We start from the raw sequence: 22,322 nt of genomic DNA on the forward strand, positions 1-22,322 counted from the left end.
GAGACAGCAAAGCATTACTAAAACCTAAAGTATGGCACACTGTAATGATGTCCTGTCGCTATCTTCACGCAGGACTTCCACAGAAATCCAGATGTGCCTTCCTTGAATCTAGCTGTGCTCCCAGCCTATGTGTGTATTCCTATCAAAACAATGCTGTACCACATCAGAACAGCAAGTGGTCCTGAAAACCATCACTAATCCTAACTAAATATCCTCATCTAAGCACTTTCTGAACCTGATGTCTGTTTGGCTTGCCTCCTTTTTGCCAGTACATACATGCAATATACCCTAAAACCGTTTTGTTATGATGTATATAGAAATACATAGGCACACACACACACACACCTATCATCACATCCCAAACTTGAGATCCTACACATATGTTTTGACCAGCACCTCAATCCTGACAAAAGCGCAAGCTGTGGTTTTTTTTTCCGTAGCCCAAGAAAAATAGAGGCAGTATTAAAATGGATCAATAGCAACATATCTACTGTTCCTTTATTCTGACTTCAGATTGTATTCAACAAGATTCCAGTAGGAATTTAGGAGTTACTGTGGAGGACAAAAGTGTATTTCCTTTCAAGCAAGTGACCATAACATACCTTACAAAAGAAAATCTGAATTTTGGAATCATAGAACCATAACCATAGAACTGCTCAGGTTGGAAAGGACCTTTAAGATCAAGTACAACCACAACCTAGCCATCCTACCCTAACAACCCTCCACTAAATCATGTCCCTGAGCACCACATCTAAACGGTTCTTAAACACATCCAGGAATGGGGACTCAACCACCTCCCTGGGCAGCCCAATCCAGTGCTTAACAACCCTTTCTGTAAGAAAAGTGTTTCCTCATATCCAACCTAAACCTCCCCTGGCACAACTTGAGGCCATTCTCCTTGTCCTGTCACCAGTGAGAAGAGACCAACCCCGCTCTCCCTGTAGGCACCTTTCAGGTATTTGGAGACAGCAAAATGTCTCCCCTCAGCCTCCTCTTCCCCAGACTGAACAGCCCCAGTTCCTTCACTCTCTCCTCACAGGCCATGTTCTCCAAGCCGTTCACCAGCCCTGTTGCCCTTCTCTGGACCTTCTCCAGCACCTCCATGTCCATTCTGTACTCAGGTGCCCAAAATTGAACACAGCACTCGAGGTGAGGCCTCACCAGTGCTGAGTACAGGGCAGGATGACTTCCCTGGTCCTGCTCACCACTCCATTCCTGATCCAAGCCAGGATGCCATTGGCCTTCTCGGCCACCTGGGCACACTGCTGGCTCATATTCAGCCCACTGTCCATCAGCACACCAAGGTCCCTTTCCATCAGGCAGCTTTGCAGCCACTCCTCCCCAGGCCTGTAGGATTGCCTGGGGTTGTTGTGACCAAAATGCAGGGCCTGACACTTGGCCCATCGATCCAGTCTATCCAGGTCCCTCTGTAGTGCCTTTCTCCCCTCAGGCAGATCAACACTACCTCCTAACTTGGTGTTGTCCATGAACTTACTGATGGTGCACTCAATCCCCACATCAAGATCATTAATTAAGATGTTAAGTGGTCCCAGCACCAACCCCTGGGCGACACCACTCGTGACTGGCCAGCAACTGGATTTACCTCCACTGACCACAACTTTTTGGGCCTGGCCATCCAGGCAGTGTTTCACCCAGCGGAGCGTACGCCCATCCAAACCGTGGGCAGCCACAAGAATGTTGGGGACAGCGTCAAAGACTTTACTGAAGTCCAGGTAGACTACATCGACAGCCTTACCTTCATCCACTAAGTGGGTCACCTTGTCATAGAATAAAATCAGGTTTGTCAGACAAGATCTACCATTCATGAACCCATGCTGACTGGGCCCGATCCCCTGGTTGACCTTTAAACGACCCATGATAGCTCCTGAGATTATCTGTTCCGTAATGGAACTGCTTGTAAACCTGTAACAGCAGCCATAACTGAGACAGTAAATCTGATGCCATCTATTGTGAATCTTCTAGTATTGTTGTTCAGCTGCATGATAACATATTGTTGTGGTGCCAATAGATGCATTGGCAACTGTTGATATTCTCAACCAGTGGTTCTGTCTGCTTCCATGGTAACAGTAAGTATCCATATGTATTTGAGTTAGAAATAACCCCAAAGTTGACCTATTTCATGCCAGAGTCATTATCTAAACACTTCAGAGGCAGATCTGAGAAGAAAATTAAGCCCTCCCTTCTTATGGTAAGCAGAAAAGCAGCATAATACCAAAAGTTTCTTTCTTACACAGACTCGGTTATTTGCTCCTCCTTAAATGGTTGGAAGGAGTTAGGGCTATGCTCTATATTTGACTGTCAAAAGCTTTTTGTCAGTTATCAGAAAAGCATTCTTCCTTTATGAAGAGTTTTTCAACTCACTTTCAACTGTGTAAAGAAATACATTTGTCAATCCTTCCGTGCACACCTAAGACTATGGCTAAGAGATTGTCTCAGATACGGGATGTAGTACCTTCCTCATTCATTTGAATGTAACCAGCCCCATTTGCTTACTTTCCCTTCCAGGTAATTATAGCACAGGGAAAAATTGAAGTCTAAATATCTTCTCCAAATCTTATATTAGTATCTCCAGAATAAATCATGATATACAACAAAGGAATTTATTTCCGTGTTGTACTCCGTATGTTAATAGGACTACAGTACAATAAGATCAACCAACAATTACATGCAACTTGGAGACACTTCTGTTAAGTGGAGTAAAAAAGAATGGACATCTGCAACAGAAGTAGAGCCTAGGATAGTCCTGGAAGTAAAAAGACCCTCAGAACAACGTGGAGAAGACTCAGGAGTTGGTCTTAGGGAAAAGGAGACTTTTGTAGGACCTAAAGAGAGCTGTGAAAGGACCTGTGCAGCTTGTAAAGCCATTGAAAAGCTGCCGGATTGAAGATCTAGGCTGATCAAGTTACAAGGACTTAATAAACAGGATTCTCAGCCTCTCTTACTTACTCTCTTAAAAAGTAGATCTTCATTCCCTTTTTTCATCATTTGTTTTCAAAACAACGCCTTAGAAACTGAAAGCATTTGAGCATGCTCACCGGAAACAAAAGCCAGTGTTCTGACTTTTGCAATTAGTCGTGATTTTGGGAGAATCAAATGAAAGAAATGCTGTGATTGTATAAATTTATTTTAATAAATGGGAGCTGAAATGACCCCATGACTCCATTTGGATGCCTTCAAAGATACTATGCAGGTTGCTCCAAAAGCAATGCTACTTCTTTATTTCAATGGAAATGACAATAGGTACAAGGAGCACGATAACACCATTTGATAAACCAAGATCTCAGCTACAAAACACTTCTTTTCAATGCAGTCACCACCATTACCTATGCATTTTCTCCAATAATGAGCAAGAACCTGTACGCCATCCTCATCAACATCTGCACTAGTGACCCACTGTCACTATTTGCCACTGCTTACAAAACTTACACTGCTTGCATCATCCACTGCCTCACTGTGCCCATATTCACTGTTTGGTCTCCATCAACATTCAGCAAGTGTCAATGAATGTCAATGGATGCAACTGTTTCCACATGGAGGAACTCAATTCTACATTTCTGCTTCAAACAGGCTTCTATGTCAGATGCTGTTTTGTCAGACCGCCCCTCTGCTGCCATCTGTCCCACAATAACAAAAAGTAATGGAGCACTGGTGGATGCTATTGGCACTGCCATACCACTAATATCTGCTTCTGACATCATGAGCCAACAAAATAAAACAGGAGGCGTGAGTTTTGGAGCAGATCTCATACTGCACTTGCAACTGGTGAGCACAGTAACATGTTCAAGTCATTTTTTTTTTTGTTATTGATCGGAGGATTTTTGTTGAAAACAAAAGAATATACAGTTTTGACTCTAGTATGTTGAAGCCAGAGGAGACAATTAAAAACATCTCTTAAAGACCCACTTGCTCTGGGGTGTAAGATTCAGCTGGTCTTACCCCTGATACCTAAGCTCAGTGCAGTACGTATCTGTCTCTGGGGATTAGTGTAGCACCTTAGGTACTACTTCATAAAATTCTAATCTCCTGGGAATCTCTGAATATATTACATAACAAAAATAAACATTATATAATAAATACTTTTTTTTTTTCCAACTGATAGCTTAAAAGGACTTTTTATGGTCTTACCACATACTGGCCTGGATCAGCAGCCATTCTCTTTACTCTGATGAAAACTGTCCTCTTGGAATCTAAAATGAAAATACAACTCAATATAGCGGTGCTAAGAATTTTTACTTTAGTTCCCTAGTCAGAAAGTTTAGAGACTCAGCTGCAATTAAACCCCCCTTTTGCCTGTTATTGTTCAGATCAGTGGAATTACAGTAATATGTGATTGATATAGAACTGCAGAAGTACAGACATAAAACCAAATATGACTGGTCTTCTAAACAGCTTAAGAGATTAAAATCTTACATTATCTATGCCTAATCCTTCACTTAAATTCATCGTCATCAGAGGAGAACTCTCCTGACTCTGAGTAATGGTAAGAGGTAGGTAACTTAAAATACCTATCAGCAAAAACAAGAGGAAATTATTAAAAAAAAGTAAAAATGTAACTCAACATTTAAGCTCCTGTACCATGACTATCTGATTTACACTGGAATATTGAAATGCTTTTCAGGCTTTTTTACTGGGTCCTTATGTACAAGGTTTTTATATGTATTCAAAGAACGTTTTCCAAGTCAATGTGAAAAACATAACCTACAAGGTCCAGACACATGAACATATTTTGAAGAGTTATGATCTATAGCTTTTGGGGCAAACCCAATTTACCCCCTCACTTCAGGTAAATAAACAGACCTCCCAAAACAAATCAAACAGGAGATCTGGTTCAAAATCAAAATGTTTTTTTCTTTTTCCTGACAAGCCCTATTTAAATTTGATCAAGCCAATACATTTAAATTTTAAATAATTCATAACTGGAAAAACAATAAATTTTCAATAGACCTTTTCACAATGATATTTCTCTTTTGTTTTAGTCAAACAAAAACACCCCTTGATTTTGACCGAGCTTACAGAAAGCTGAACTGATCTCAGCTTGCAAAAGGCATCTCCCACTTGATCTCTCCAAAAGTCATTCTCTTGGAAAATAATTTTGTGCTCTGCAGTGTTGTCATCTGAGAACACAAACAAGCAGTAAGTTTGCAAGGGATATATCAGTTGGATCTGAAGTTGATAAAAGGAATTTTTTATCCAGTGTGGCAGTGGCAAGGAAATGACTTACTTTCTCTGCTTTCAGAAAAGGAGAAGCCTGAAAGAAAGATGCTTTATGTTTGACTATAATAACAATAGTTAGACCTTTCCATCTTTACGCTACTATTAATCTTTGTATTATATTTCTGTGATCTTCCTTTCTTTCGGTCATTGCCCTTCAGCTGAACATCTGTATTATGTTTCTGTCATCTCCCACACACTCAAAACTCCTCCACAAAGGCCTAGATATAAAATATTTCTATTAGTAGCTTGACCATTATTCTTTCTTTTTTGTGTGTGTGGGATAACACACTATGGTTTCGTTATTCCAACAAATGGCACGACTGCATCCTTACTGAAAAATATTGCCACTTTCCAAATACACAATATATACCTCCATTCTGGCAAGTGCTGTCACATTATGTGAATCTAAGAAGTCAGATTCTATCTAAGCTGATAATCATAGCTTAGGAAACTTAGCAGTTATCAGCTCAACCTATTCATTACATTTCTCAGTGTGCATTTCTCCAGCAGAGCCAAGTCAATGGAACGGATGGCGTTAGCTCTCCTCGTGTACTTCAGTGCTAAGTCAATATAAAAGGCATTCATTCAAAAAGAAGGCTGGACAGGTCATTAAAAAAATGCTAAACAGACACAAGTAAATATATTTATAATTCTTAGTTTAAAGCTTTTGTTTTCCCTTTTGCTACAGATTCTATTGAGAGTGGCGATTTGAAGTATCGAACATAAAGTGACAGCAGCAGAAGCAGCTTCAAAGTCATTTGCTTATCTCCACACCTCCAAAGATCAGGTGTCAGTACCTGATTCATTCACAAAGAAAAACTTCAGTGTAAATGGCTAACTCCATGCTCTGGAAGGAATCTGAAAGACACGGCCAAAAGAGAGCCATAGCAAGCTCTGCCCAAGAGCACTGCTCTGTACTTAGGGACCAGTGCAACAGGCATCTCCTGTTTGCTTCAGATCGAAGTTCAAAGAGCTAGGAGGCAAGCAGCTCTCCACCTTCATAACACAGGTTAGGACACAGACCAAATACTGATATATTAAGTTCACCTTGAGGCTGAAGGGTCGCTTCCTTCATCTTTCTTCCTTCTAGTTCTTAATTCCTGAATCTCAACCTTCCTGGGACAAGTGGAGAAAGCCTTATCCCAGTCTTGGTTCCAAGCAGGAGATAAACTTTCTTAGGAAAACTGAGAGCCACTTTGTGATGGAGAACTCCAGCCACAGCCTGGCTCTGTCTCTTTTGCAGAGGCACAGCACTGAAGAGCAAGCTTAATGGTTATGGCACTCAGGTCCTCCCACGTAAGGAGAGTTGAAACACCACTCAAAGTCAGCATGTGCTCTCCTGAACGTAAACCCCTAGGAAATGTTTTTGTTCCAAACACGTAAACCCTCAGTGCAATAGTTCTACAGGTTAAAACACTTGGGGAGAAGTCAAAGGAACAGCAGATTTAACCACAGTTAACCATTTAACCATAGTTGCCTATTCCACATCTGTCTGTGCTCTAGACAACTGCATAAAATTTGGTAGGGGGACAAATCACAAAGCTGCCTGAAAAATTACCTGTACGTTAATTTGCAATTCTACCTCAAGTTACCACACAAAAAAAATCACATTTTACATCCAAATAGTCCTACCTTATGAAAACTAGTAAGGAGGTGGTACGTATTTTGTAGAAAAGTAGTAGGAAGCGTAAAGTCATATCCCAAGAAGCCTAGCTAAAGTGCCATATAATATAATATTTACTTGTTTTCAGTATCACCTTGAGAATGTCAAGCTTTCTTTTTTTTCCACCAAATGGATTTTACCTCTGAATGAAAGCATTGCTATTCTAAATTCAACTAATTCAAGTCTTAAGCCTTTCTTTACTAAACAGGATGATTTTGGAAATACAAAGGTAAACTCATCATAACATCCAAACAGAGGCTAACTGCATCACTTCCCTCAAGTAGTAACAAAAATCATATCAGTAAATTTCTTTGCCTTTGATAGAATATTTAACAATGAAGCCAATGCTCTCAATTTGTTGTTATGTAAAAGTGTGAAAAGAAAACTGAAGCTGATTTGTTATTAATATTTTAAAACTAGATTATCTATTGTATATAGAAAGAAAAGTGTTATTTATTTCATTTTATATTGTCAATTTTACTCATATTAACATCCTACCATTTTCTTCACATAGAAATAAAAGGCCTTACAGTGTCTCCTCGGTAGCATCAGTAATGGATCAGCTGCAAGCATGCTCCACTACTGATGATTTTTGCACCAATTCCATCAATTCAGAAGTGTCAGGGTAATGTTTACATACATCTGGGTGAGAACATTTCCTCAGATACCTTATGTGAGACTTAAGAAAATATAATTTTTTTTTTTTTAGTGGAACACTTTCTTTTTTCTTTCTCTTGTTCATTTTTAACCTGACATTACAGTAAAGCATTCAAAATCAAAAGCACCATTTTTACATCATTCGTATAAAAGGTGACTGAACTCTGGAGAAGAGAAGGCTGAGGGAGAGACCTTATTGCTCTCTGTAAGTGCCTGAAAGGAGGCTGTAGCGAGGAGGATGTCCGTCTTATCTCAGGTGACAAATGATCAAAAGAGAGTAAATGGTCTCAAGCTGTGCTAGAGAAAGATTAGGATCTGTATTAGCAAGAATTTCTTTACGTTGAGTGTGGTAAAGCATTGCAACCGGCTGACCAGGAAAGCAGTGAAGTCCTCATCTCTGGAGGTATTTAAAGAAGCGTGTGGATGTGGCACTAAGGGACAACGTGATGCAGGTCCAACCATCACTGAACCTGGTGATCTTGAAGGTCTTCTGCAACCCAGATGATTTTGTCATTCTTCTGTATTTCCCAGCACATGCCGTGTGGCACACCATACTTCAGATTTCTCACATGAACTCTCACTCCAGACCAAAAGTTGCGTTATTTTTTTTAATGGAGTGAAATATCCAAGCATCTCACAACTAGATACTATCTTCTCTTCTACCTCATTTGAAAACTAGATGATGTACTGAAATTCAAGAGAAATAAAAGGGGTCATAATACTTTACTTTTTTCTTCCAGTAAAGAACACAACACCAAGATTGAGCGATTCTGTACGTAGTATTGATGAAAGTTAGCTCTCCAATGCTTTCTTCCACAACTGATGAAAAATTTCATGTTGCAGAACACCGTTGCCTCCCAGAAACAGTTCTTCCCTCCTACTTCTAACCCTCCCTGTCTGCTGTGTTTCCAGCAGCACTGCTAGCTGACTTGTGTCTACTTCCTTCTCTACACCATACCTACAATGCTTCTCAATTCCTAGGACTCTTGTTCCTCCTCTGAGATAGAAACAAGGTTAGGTCAATGATGACTTTCTAGCTGTGGTGTTCCTGTTTGTTGCAAGGGAGTTGGTCTAGGAGGCCCTCAGAGGTCCTTTCCAACTCCATGGATTCTATGATTCTGTGATATCGAAGATGCACTGCCAAGTGATAAAGATTTCACAGTGCTGCAGTTCACAACACCTTTTTCATTGCCTGCATTTACAGATCATTCTCCAGTCAACATCATAAAGAATTTCAAAATAATCTTTCATATATCTCTAATTCAGTTGAGGTCAAGCACATCTTCTTTTGGCACATAGAAAAACATCTGAAAGTACTTTCAGCCACAAAATACTTCTATTTACTGAGAATTAAAAACAAAAGAGAGGTTTTCCATCCTGATTCTATTATCAGGACTGAGAAATAACCAAGAAAATTGGCTCGTACAGTTTTTTTTTTTATATCCCTCCAGGTACAAATTCTGTTCCTCAGTAAGTGATTCTTTTTTCAAAGTCATTTATAAATAATACAGTTGCTGATGAAAGATCCGGACAACGTGCTTTGAACCTCAAACGTATCATACTATAATGGGTTAATTGCATATGTTCAACTTTTATCAGCTTAGGCCTGGTTTGATTTACTAGCTCACAAACAGCTCAACTGTCAGAGTTTTATTGCATCCCAGTACGCGATCTACAGAAAATGATTCCAAAGAATATTTATTGAGTTTGAGTGAGATACAAACTCAGAACAGGCTTAATAAGTAAAACACTGCCCTTCTCTTCTCTTTGATGTATCACTCCTACAAGTTAGTAAATTTCAGATGTAAGATGGACCCTTGTGGACAAGCCTAAAGCGTCACAGGTCATAATCCCAGCTCTCAAACCGGTGCTCAGGACTGACAGTTTCAAGTATAAATGAGACAATTATAAGAACTGGAAGAAATTATTAAACATTGAGAAATTATGGAAGACACATGCATATTTTAATGTTTTCTGGGGCTCATATTTCCCAGAAGTTGTGAGAAAATGCAGAATATTAATGGAGCAATGTGGTATTCCTATGGCTCTTCCACAACTATATTCTCTTTCCCCACATAGATTTCTGAGTAGAATTCAAAAGTTACCTAAAATGTTGTACACTGAAAGAATAAAAGACAAACAGGATGAAGAAGAGTTAGTTTATGCAAGCCAATGAGCTGATCTGCTTGATACTATATCTCCTTTTTCAGCTTGCTCCCATGCAGCACAGATGTCTGACCTTATTTTAGTTTTAAAAATAAAAATCACTAACTACCTACTGACATAAAGGTAATCACCATACAATGAAAGCTCTTCATCTCTTATGAAGGCTTTCACCGTGATTTTCCAGTACAAAGGCTTTGCTGGCACTCCTAGTAAATCTCCTTAACAACAGGAAAATAAGAGTAACTACTAGAAAACAAAATAATCTAAGGAGCTCAATTCAAACCTACTTAAATGCTCAACCATGCTTCTCAGGCTTTGTCCGACATGAAAAGTCAGTTCACACATAACCTGTCTCAGAGGATACTCTTCTAGTTTGAAAGTTATCTTCTCTGAATTATATGTAATGCTTGAAAAGGGATTTTACATTAAAGTGGGCTGGAGGAGAAGTGCATCTGAATGGAAGATGAGTGACCTTGCTAGATGGATCTTTAACAGAAAACATAAAAATCTGCTGCAATATGTAGCAGAAGTTAGGCATAGCTAGGCATAAATATAGGCATATTTACGCTGCGCATTCTTGAGTCAATGGACACATCTTACATTTCATTTCCACAAGTAGCACAAGAGAACGATGGTGTTTTCCTAACAATTTGCCAGCTACAATTTCTTGCCCAGAAAGCTGAGTTCTCCTGAGTCACCATGGAAACTGTTGTCTTAAAAACTTCTGGCCACGTGGTCTAAAGTAGACATCATAAGAAAAACTGTGGAGATGGCTAAATTTGATTTCTCTTATGAACACAATTACTTTGCTAAGACGGTCAAATTCTAGGCATGGAGACAAAAGGAGAAATGAAGACTCTTAGGCTGTAAATAGATAGATCCTAACATTTACATTTTGAAGTCTACATGTAATTGCTGAGATGCTACCTACGATAATCTTTCACACAGAAGAGATGCTGTCCCTTCCACCACTTGAATTACTGTTTTCTTCAGGTTTTCAGGGGACATAAATTCTGTCAACCAGTCTGCTTAGAACTGAAGTTATTCTCAATAGGTGGGATTCTGAAGTCAACAGACTGGTTTAGAAAGCTTAGGAAAGACATCCGGTACTAAACACCCTCCAGGTAAGTTATCAAGGGCAGTAGACCTTACAGACTCCTTGAATAGCAGCCTCTCTATAGATCTGGCACATATCTTGAGCTCTTCCCATCAACCACATTAAACTGGCCTATTTTCCTGCTTCCTAACTCAGAAACACGTGTGTTGTTTAGAAAAGGTAATAGAGAACGGTTTAACATAAACATTCAGCTGTGAAACATTCTTTACAGCATTGCACAAGCCAAAATATTTGAAAGAAAACTTGGTTTTCTTTAAGAGCATGGACATAGTATACTTTGTTTCTTGTTTGTTTGTTTTTTTCCAACAATCTCCTTCACAAAACGAAAGTACTTGGCTACCAACATTCAAACTACATTTTAAACCACAAAGTTTGAAACAAGCTTCAAACTATACTTAGAAACTCTTCCTTCAAAAATGAAGTAGCAGAAGCAAACCAGTGGGTCACTTGAAAAGAGCAGAAGTGGAAGTCCTTCTGCCTAACCATAGCAAACCTCTGGAAAGTCCCAAAAAGGGGCTAAAAATAACAGCAGGTGGAGAATAAAGAAGTGGATGGGGAGAAGACGGATCCAAAAACACAACTTTGCAGGAGACAGAGCAAGAAGTTTTAAAAGCAACAAGGCTAATGCTGAATGGGATCATAAGAGAAGACAAGTAATAGCTCTGAAGTGACAGTGGTTCATCCCTTTTACTGTCAAATATTATGTAAAGACACAGCTTATTAAACCAAGTGATGAAATTGCATATTCCATTCTCTGTTAGGAATGGGTAGTGCTGAATAATCAGGATACTGTCTGTAAATATAAAATCATTATATTCATTTATTTGTTACAGCAGCACGTGTGAAACAACATGGAAAAAAAACAGATTATGGTTATTTTGATTTTATCCAATAGCAAATGCTACTGAGAAAAGTACTTTTAACTTGGAATCAAAATAGATAAGATTTAAATTATTATCCCATATAATAAAAAGGAAGAGTTCTTCAAAGATTATCATTAGCTTAAGCAATCCTGTAAATACTGAGAAGTATTATAAATATATATTTATATTAATGGTAACACATAGAAATATTGTGATTACACCAGGAAATCAATACAATATTCTTATACGTACACCCAGAGAAAGAAACATTCTTTATTTAATTTCCTACTGGGACCACTTCTGTCTGTGATTATCAAAATTCTATATTTGAAGAAGTATGCAAGCAGTATAAAACATGTAATTTTATAAAGCATAAAAATCTATTGCTGTAAGACAGTAAGAATGTAAAAGTCAGCATCTTTCATCCCTGAGCATCTTCTCTCTACAGTACTTCTGTAGTTCTGACGATGCTGGGAAACTTTTCAAGTTTGCTGGAAGTTTAATTCTTGGTTATTACTGGGTGAGGGTTACGTCCTCACCCCCATCACCTACTCACTAAGGCTTCCACAATTACCTCCCCAGTAATTTTCTCTGGGCGCACAGAACTTGACATTACTTAAGTAGCTCTGCAAAATCACACACAGAGCGTCGGATTATGGCATTGACAATAGCTCCCCCTCGTGATAACGTACTGAATGTGGAATCCCTCTTAAATACAGGCTGGATGGCTGCTCTCTGAGTACAGATGCTTTATTAAGAAGTTAGCCAAAGGGATTGAAGGAGTTGCTTACTGTATAAGAAGCTGAGGATCTTTGCACTTGTTCTATTACCAAGACATTCAATCTGGAAGTTGGGAAGGACATGCAAGGACATGACTGTTAACGTAAACATTTTTAGTATTTTCCCTTTAATAAGACATCTATGAGAATAATACTAAACCTACTAAAAATCCAGGTGGTCAGGAAGTAAGAGAACCTGCTGTCAATAATGTTCTTAAGATACACAAAATTGAATTTATGAAGTATTATAAACAACATTTTTGTTTGGAAAAATTCCCAAGTGCTTAAGTATGGCTTCAACAACTATTTTTCCATTCAAATCTCCTCTTAATGTGCCTTTCAGAATGAACTTTCCATATAGAAAAGAAAACACCATGTCTGTCCATGTTAATTTCATTCCCTAAGTAAAGATCAAGAAAAACAAATGCAACAAGGTCTGCGGGCATTAAGAAATTCTATGTTCCCAAATGAACTTTTTTTCCAGTATTTCTTACTTTCTGCTTTCAAAGGTTAAACCCAAGGGGAAAAAAAAACTTTAACAGACAACTGCAAAACCAAGTTCCATCCACTGCTTGACATTTAAACTAAATGAAAGTGGAAATTACGTACCACAGACTAAAAGCTACTTGAATACGTGCCACCCTTCCAGCCGATTGCCACAGTGTCAGTGCTCAGCTAATACCAGGTTTTACCCTCCCAACCAACTCTGGTTTGGCTATTTGCAATCACAAGTACTGCATATGGCATACAGTGCTAGTGCAAATGCCAAAACGACAAGAAGAGATGCATACGGACATCTCAGAGTGACTTGAGTCATGTAGACACTGTTAATGAGCTTTGCCCTAGAGCATGAGTGTCCAACATCTTGGCTTGCCTGGGCCACACTGAGTGGAGAGCCACATATAATATATATATTATAGTCAAGGTATATCACAAAATCACAGAGTTGTAGGTGTTGGAAGGGATCTCTAGAGATCATCCAGTCCAAACCCCTTGCCAAAGCAGATCACACAAGTAGATCTCGAATAAGACCCAAGTGAGTCTTGAATATCTCCTGAGAAGGAGAATCGATATCTAAGTAACTAAACTCATTTCATTTTTAAACGTTTTAATTACAACGTAAAAAAGAGAGCTACAGAAACATAAAACTAGCAGGATGTTTGCCCTTGTTCTTGTAAAACTATTGCTGGGTCTGCTTCAACACAAGTGGCTGCAAACCTTTACTTCTCAAGGTGTTCACCAGAGATTTGTGATAAAATTGTACTCATCCTGTACTTCTATCTGGAAAACAGCTGCTCACAATACTGCCAAAAAACAGGACATAGTTGAAGGCTAATTCTAACCAAACTGGTATCAGAGCAATAAATATTTCATATTCTTAACCATGGACACCCATCCCAGAGACAGAAGACTGAGATACCACCTTCAAAGGACTTAACATTAAAATAATGTGGTTCTCAAAGAGGAAAAAAGAATTTCATCAGCTCCATACAGCTATTCCTCACGGCAGAACTGAAAATTTTCTCACCAAAAAGCTCTGAAGCACCTTTCTACCATTTCCCATTTTGGCTTACTCAGTACTGTTTTCAAAAGGAACCACTCTAAAAATCTCACTGCACGTAATTTTATCAGTGAATTGAAATCAATTTAAGCAGATTTTTCCAGAAAGCACCTTGAAAATCAAATTTACTGTAGAAACTATATGTCAAAACATCATCATCTATTTACTTTTGTATAAATTATTTATGATTTTCTCAGACAGAAGAGTGCAGGCAGCCAGCTGAGATGCAGCAGCACAGTAAAAGCTGGCAGCAAGCTGGAGCCCTGCTTTTTTAGTCACATTTCTAATGGCTGCAAAGTTTTAGCACAGAAAGTGCTCCAACAGACCACATGCAAAACAAGGAGGCACAGGCAGAAAATAATTGGGTGCTGTTCCTGTTTTGGCTTCACTGACTTCAACACTTGTGGTTCCCTCTGTTAGGCTTAGCAGAGAGCAAGAAAGCACGAACTGATAGGCTGTCCCAAACTGCATAAAGACAAATATTGTACACTTGCATTAAAACACCATAGATGGATTTTTGAGTATGGGGAAGAAAGTTTTTAAGCCTTCAGCTGAGGAAAACGCTTGTGTTACTTCCTTTTGAGGTAACAGCCCATCACAGTACAAGACTGCTATAGCAGTAACTGCAGACTGCTATGGAATTCTGAGCAAGTTACAAAGAGGATGTTTATGTCAACTGTTACTTTACTTAGTGCTCCTGAGACTCTCTCCTGCCAGTAGTAAGTGCAAGAGTAGATGACCCTTCATATGAAATCATTTTTGTACAATTATTTTGTAAGCACTCAGAGGAGAATATAAATCATAATGCTCCCTTCATATTCATTTGCCAGCACAATTTAAATGATCAAAATTCTTTACAGAGAGAGAGTGGCGAGGTGCTGGAACAGTTGCCCAGAACTGTGGATGCCCTGTCCATCCCTGGAGGTGTTCAAGGCCAGGTTGGATGGGGCCCTGGGCAGCCTGGGCTGGTATGAAATGGGGATGTTTGGTGGCCCTGTGTGTGGCAGGGGGTTGAAGATTCATCATCCTTGAGGTCCCTTCCAACCCTGGCCATTCTCTGGTTCTGTGAAAACAGCGATATCCAGAAATTGGAACATACCAGGTATAAAATGAACTTCCAAAATATTTCCTTAAGCTTTCACAGAATTATAGATGGTTGCAAACACGGGGTTGGTGGGCTAATGGATATGACAATGTACAGAACAAGATGAACTCAATACATGAGGTGCACGTGCAGTGCAAGATCAAATCGTTAAGCACATCCCATCATTCGTTATGCACGTCCAGATAATTTCCAGAAATTCTTATTAGACAAAACATTTTAAATCACACAAATAGAGCTTTCTTCACTGTCTTCTATTTGACTCGATTGAACACTACATTTTCATCCTTCAGCGGAAGGATATGAGGGTACTTGAAAGACTTACTTATCCAGTGAGCTATAATGGAGGAACAGGGAGCTAGAGGTTGGCAGATATCATGCTGCCTAGATATGGTAAAAAGGCATTGCTTGCCTATCGATCTATCAGAGGAAAGCTGCTGGGGCTGTGAGCAGAGGCTGCAGGAAGCAGATATGTTATCTCCACTGTCCTTAGCCAACACAAGAGGATTCATCACCGGCCAATTCCAGCAACTTCATGCCTTCTCCATACCACTGCAATTAGGAGCTCGATCATATAAATCTTGTTTGGCTTTTTTCCTACCCCATCTATTTCTATCCAGTCATTTTAGAGTTACAAAAAACACGAAAGCCAGCACGCCTACTTACTGACTCCGGTACCATTTTTTACTTACCTAATTTGCACATATAAACAAGCATATATAAACACATGGCTATCTGTAAACGTGCATTACTAAAGTGTTCAAATACATGCAGAGTTTGCCTGGCTGCAAAATGTCCTAAGTTTCCAAGATTGTGAGAAAAATCAAGTTTCAGACATCTGTGCAACAACAGAGCAAAAAGAGGAAGTTAAATGCAACCTCCTGCCACCAAGTCCTAATTTCATTCTAGCCGTGGCTTTTAAGCAGGATGTCTTTGCTCTGAAAAGATGTGCAAACAAATGAATAGCCTGGCCATGGAAAAAATAAGCACGGTCTTCCCACTCATACTAGTAGGTACAGAGTCACCTGATTTAGAAATGCAAAGATAACGGTTAAAAATCCAGACTATGTAATTACATAGCCAGATGAGTTAGGTTGAGGGAAAAAAAAAGTTTTACTTCACTTTTCTGTTCTTTTGGCTTTTTTGTTTTTTTCCCCTAAAAAATGGTCAGGTTAGCATTTCTCTATTTTTCTTAAATAAAGAAATTTAGTTTTACGTAGTATACAGATTTTTTTATGAAATACACATAGAACATCCTGCTTTTGATAAAATAATGAGCGAGTCTCATTAACATGATTAAATTAAGTGCCTGCAAAATCTTTCTCAGCACACTGCAAGAAATAGCTTTATACCCAATCTTTTCAATACTAATGGATAACTGCACTGTTATATAACCAAGCACTGACTTGGATTGGAAAGCAACGCCTTCTAATACCTTGCATGCAGTATGTGTATTTTCTGATATGGCCACAGTTATAAATACAGGTATATTTGGAAACAAATGAAAATCAAATCTTCGGGACTTCAATTCAGAAATATTTGTTCTTGCAGTTCCCAAGCTTTAGTTTCTGCTTAATACAGCCCGAGAGATCGTGTATGGGACCAAAAATCTTATTGAAAAGCAACCTAGAATCACATCCCTAACACAAGTTCTCTAAACAGGAATGTGTTAACAACACGTCTAGAGACAAATACGCAGCCCTAGCCCAACTCTGCACAACCAATGCTGTGCACCATTCAGCTCACTACAAGGTTGAGGATGAACAACAGTTACTGGCCACAGTGCCTAATGGAAAACACACGGTTAACGTAGTGCAATGAGGGTGATAAAGGTATCCAAACAAGCTGGATCAAAAACTTAAGTTGGAGATGGGAAACTTGAACAGTGTTAAACATCAGGTTTGAAACGTGACTGCTGTTCAGCTGTTGGCTGTTCAGTTATCTTATCAAAAACAGCCAAGCCCATCTTGTGGAGGCTGAGCCAATAGGAAACCCTGCTTGAAATACAGCTATCCAAAAACTAAGATATCCACAGGTTCTCCAGAAAAGGTTTAGAATCATAAAGTCTTTTTAATTGTTGGTAATAAGGGAAAGGAAACAAGATCAAACAGATGAGCAGTTGAATACTTGAATTAGTTTTTTAGGTTCAGATTCTGAATGAAAACAAACTATTTCGATTTTAGCTGTCATCTTGACACTCTTTCTTCCCCAAGACTTCAATTATTACTAAATTAGATTTTTCTATTGACAAAAATAAACATTCATTTTGACACGACACTTTTGTTAGTGTCACTAAGTAAAACGAAAATCCTAACTTGTTCAGCCTGCTTTGAAAAACAGAATTTTCCTGAAAGAAAACTCTTCTGTCTCCTATTTAATTCACTATTTAAAAGAAAGTAAAAAATTGTAAACATTCAATAAACATAAGTGCACATAAAATTCAATATATAGAAATATAAAATCAATACAGTGTTGCAAAAAGCATGTAAAACAACTAAACTGGTCACTGAGATTAAAGGATGCAATGCTATAATACTGTGTCTTTGCTTGTACTGAGGAAATCCTTGTGTTCTCCCAGCATATTTGCTACTAAGAGCCTTTGGTCCTGGGTTGGGATCAGCCTTACAGCCCACGCTTGGGATGCATCGTGCCCCCATGCACATGGGCACTTACCAGAACAGAGCTGATCCCTCCTCTGCAGCTCCTGTGTGCTGGTTGTACTGGTTTCTATCCCTGGGACTGCAAGGAACAGGATCTGTTTCCCATTTAAAGGCAGGTGTCTGACAGAGGAGGATGGCATACTCCTAGGGATAACTTGAGGGTTTGCTTGCTAATTCTGCTCTTGCTTTATACAGAGCGCAGAATTTCACCAACAGAAATTATTTACAGGCCTTGGGTTCTATTTTGGCAAGGCTTTTCTTTCAGATTTTGGAGTACCTCTTGTTTAAACTGCTTGAACAGAAGCCCTGCTCCCATTCCAAAACATTCTCTATTTGTTCACATTTTCCACTGCATATTTCTTTCCTTTGTGATAGAACACACAGCAATTATTTATCATCACATCCTTGCACAAAAATGCCTTTCTGAGAGAAATTATGACCATGTCCTCAGCATGTGTATAACTGAATTTAATATGAGGACAAAAACAACTTTTGACATTTGACTCTTCTGCACTGTAATTTATGAGGCTCTCAATGTTATATATATATATATATATATATATATATATATAAACATTTAAATTTGCTTCTGCAGGTGATAACTAGAGGCAAAACTTCACACTGTTACTATCAAGTTATCCATGTCAGCTAGAAATGAATGCTGTACAATTATTTTACTTGTGAAAACAGAGCAATATGTGGATGGCATAGACAGATGGACATGTCAAAAATATCAGTTACAAGCTCCAGAGAACATAAAGAACAAGCAAATAAAATTAGGTACAAAAGCTACATGCCACTGGCAATTACTACAAACAGAAAGTGTCCCTAAACAGAACAGTTTTAGGTGTAAAACCAGATAAGACTTTTTTTCAACATTTTTTCTAACAATGCTACAGCAATACTTTTTGTTTGACTTAGCAAACATGCTTTGCTGACTCACTGACAGTCTGACGTGCGTTGCTGACTCACTGACATCGGTGGCTTATTTCTTTACTGTGATAACAAGCAAATGTGAGCACTACTCAAACATTAACTGCAAGAACAGCATAGCCAACAGAGAAAGTTTGAGTTCATCTCTATAATAGTCTATTTTTTAAATTAGCAGTTAACAGGGAGTGTCTCACCTCGTTGCTAATTAACGCTTAATGGAGTTTCTTATATTGAACTACTTATTTTTTCAGTGTATGGTAATAAAATTGCACCTTATTGCATTTTTCATAGCTAACACACTTGCTTTTAAATCATATTTGGATAAGTATTGAGCAGAAATTAGTTTAAATGAGCAGGATTCAACAAACAGTAATTTTTAATGCACCCACCCTGAACTTCGGATGTACTGAGATAACTCAGAACATTCAGATAGACAGGCCCAAAGGCCATCCTTATCCTCACTGATAAGTGCATGTTATCTCTTACTCATTCTTTTATCAACCTTTTTTCTAATTGCTTTCTTTGCATTTCTCCACAGTCCCTTCCACGAACCCTCCCTTATTTCCCCCCCCCAACTTATGTTGTTCTGCTTCAGTTCAGCCTTAAATTCTCAAGCTCATCAGTATACCATCAGTATACCTGCGCTGTATAATCAACCAAGCAGATTCAAATCAGTTAACTCCTTTATTGGGGTGCCCAACCCATTACAGCACATGACTCTGCAGGCAGTAATTCTCCAAATAAGCTGATGGCTCCCACCCCAGCATTTAGAAGTTAGCAAACATGGCTACAGCAACCGATGCCATGGTAAGGAGTCAGTTTTTCAATACCCAGAAAGTTGAAAGACCTGCCAAAAAGCAGAACTAAGTAACAGTTAAAAGAAGCAAAGGGTATGGAAACAGCAGCACCTGCCATCTTATTGAATTCCTGTAATGGTGATGGTTCTAGTACAGCCCTCTAGCACAACCATTAAAGTCCTAGTCTAGACCATTCTAGTACTATCTCCATCTGTTACGTGAACTCACTTTTAATATGCAGCCTGAATCTTATTACTGTGTTTTTTAAATAATAATAAGTGAGGGATATGTTTATAGCAAGCATGCTGTAATTTATATATTTATAAATCTATCATTGATGTAATTTATGTACAGAAAAATACTGTAAATTAATTAGTAATATTGCCATTTATTCTGTATATACTATTTTAAAGCAAGGAAGACTATATTCACCTAAGTCTGCCTGAAGAAATGGTGCTGTGGCTTAATTTTATTATGTGACAGCTGTAAAAAACTAAAAATAAATTAAACAAATGATTTACGTTCCACTACATTAACACAAAACTCTGAAGTTAATATCTTACAAAGGTTGTATTTACTTACTTTGGCCTATGTAGTTACTCATGTTATCAGTAACAGGAACAATAACTGGAATGAAACTGTAGACGTAGTACTTCCATAAGTCATTTCTTGACCCTTGCACTTTATTTGAGTCAAACCAAATAATTTCTGCCTGTTAAAGAACTAGATTTCAATTAAAATGGATTTATTCTTTTTCTTGCAGTTTGCATATTGCCTTTGCTGATTTTCTAAGGCTTTATTGGGTTGAGTGCATTATCTACAGGGTCAAGTGCACAGGCCAGTTTCCGAAGTCAACAACAGCTCTGACAGCAGTGTCAGTGTGTGAGGGGGGATGCCTCTGCACAAACAGTAGGAACCCACATTAAACACAAGTACTGTCACAAAGGGTATTTCCACTTCATTGCCAGCATACTCCCCAGCAACAGAACAAGCATGTTGGTATGTAAAATATGTGTCTGCTTTGTATTTCTACCCATCCCATGTTCTCATTTTTCTATCATTTCATTTTATGATTCCTGTCAAAAAGCTAGAAACACACCAATTTCTTTTTACTATCAGTTAGCAACCTAGACTAGAAAAATCACATGTAGAGCTTTTAAAAAGAGCAAAACGGAGGAAAAGTAAGACTTACAGTGATGGATTTCATTCTCTCCAGCTCCCACATAATTCTTATTCTAATCTCAGTTCTGCCTTTGTCTAACACCTGAAGTTAAAACGCCTTGCTTCAAGAAAGGCTGATTTTGTTCTAATTCTCAGCCTCACATTTCTCTTTCATCTTTTCTATGGCCATGTAATACACATACATTTACCCCTCACTAGTTATTTCCTCATTTTCTCAGTCATCTCACTCAAGTCAACAAACATTTTTGTGGAGGAACTTGCTACAGAGCTGATGAAATCCAAGTGGAACCCGCATCGGTCTATCAGATCTGCTTTCTTAAGTTCCCAGTGGGGACAGAACTTAATTGAGAAAACAAAATACTGGAGAATCCAGTCATTAAACTATTTCCCTCCAATTTTACTGAAAAAGATACGTAAAGGAGCATTATACAAACACTGAAAGCCAGTTCTGGCTCTGACTCTGTTTCCTCTTCTCCGATGAGCAATAAATTGTGAGGCATGTTATTTCTTATACATTTCTGAAGTGCTTTTATAAATGCAGCTCAATATATTTTTTAAACATCCTTTCAAAACTCATCTTGAACTTCCCTATTTTTTCCAAATTAATGTGATCTCCAAAGCCATCAAAATTGATCACAAACATCCGTTTCGCTGGTCTTCAGTTAAGTGTCAGCAGCTGTATCTCAAATGGGGGTAATTTTAGCAGTTTCTGTTGAAGCACTCAACAACAGCGAAGGCTGGTCCAATTTCTCTACAAAGGTATCAACCTTTCTCTTCATTTTGTTACGACAAACACTTCTTCCCACACTGCCCCATTTATTTTCCTCATATCTATCCAGCTCCCTACAGTCTGCTTTCATTGATGACATTCACATGGGAAAGTCAGGTTCATTATGAATGCTTTGTTTTGCTGAACTGGCAGGCAGCTCCCTGAAAAACACAAATAGCATTTGTACACACTAAAACATCAGTCATTTTATTAGCTACGTGTTAATTAGAATGGATAATTAAATAATTACATTTTCCCTGTCGTTTGATGATGCCAAATACACTGGTTGCTTTGGACTTCATTCTTCTTGAGGTTTTTTTTTTGTATTTTTCCTTTTTAACCCCTTTTCTTTCCAGAAGCATTTAATGGCATTCCTGCTTCCTATGGTGAAACAGGGTAATTAATGCAGTTAGGAAAACCTTATTAGTTTGTTTTCTGGCTCTGCAGGATGATTTTAAAGTCTGAAAGAAAACTGAGCTTTAAAGGTGGCTTAGGCACTTGGAAATTTATAGAAAATAATTGCACATCATATTGGTCACGAAATGAAGGACTTACGAAGCCCTTATTTTTATACAAGAATTCATAGAGTTGAACAAATGCATTAGCTTTCCACAATGTTACCTGCATTAAAAGAAATGTAAGCACATGGAACTCATTCATTCACAACTTTTAGCACTCAATCCCAGTTTGCTGAGTAGTTTCAATTTTTAAGTGCTCGAAAGTGAAGGTGTCAGTCTTTCAGACACAACACAGAAAGAGTTCAGAGGTTAACTCTCTGTGTTCCTTGTAGGTATCTGACCAGACTTTGTCCATATGTAAAGCTTTCATAAAGTACTGG

At 38.4% G+C, this 22,322-nt stretch overlaps 1 protein-coding gene across 1 annotated transcript in view; it reads right to left on the reverse strand.

The window, feature by feature from the left end:
* Positions 1–21,258, reverse strand: part of MARCHF1 (membrane associated ring-CH-type finger 1) — a 284,313-nt gene extending 263,055 nt beyond the window's left edge. The window contains exons 1-2 of the mRNA XM_048942369.1: positions 20,726–21,258; positions 4,147–4,208 (exon numbers count right to left, since the gene is read on the reverse strand). The gene's annotated coding sequence lies outside the window, so the exon portion shown is untranslated. The remainder of the gene's footprint in view (positions 1–4,146; positions 4,209–20,725) is intronic.
* Between the last annotated feature and the right edge of the window lie 1,064 nt (positions 21,259–22,322).

This window comes from Lagopus muta, chromosome 4, assembly GCF_023343835.1.
Source record: "Lagopus muta isolate bLagMut1 chromosome 4, bLagMut1 primary, whole genome shotgun sequence".
In the NCBI taxonomy this organism is placed as follows: domain Eukaryota; kingdom Metazoa; phylum Chordata; class Aves; order Galliformes; family Phasianidae; genus Lagopus; species Lagopus muta.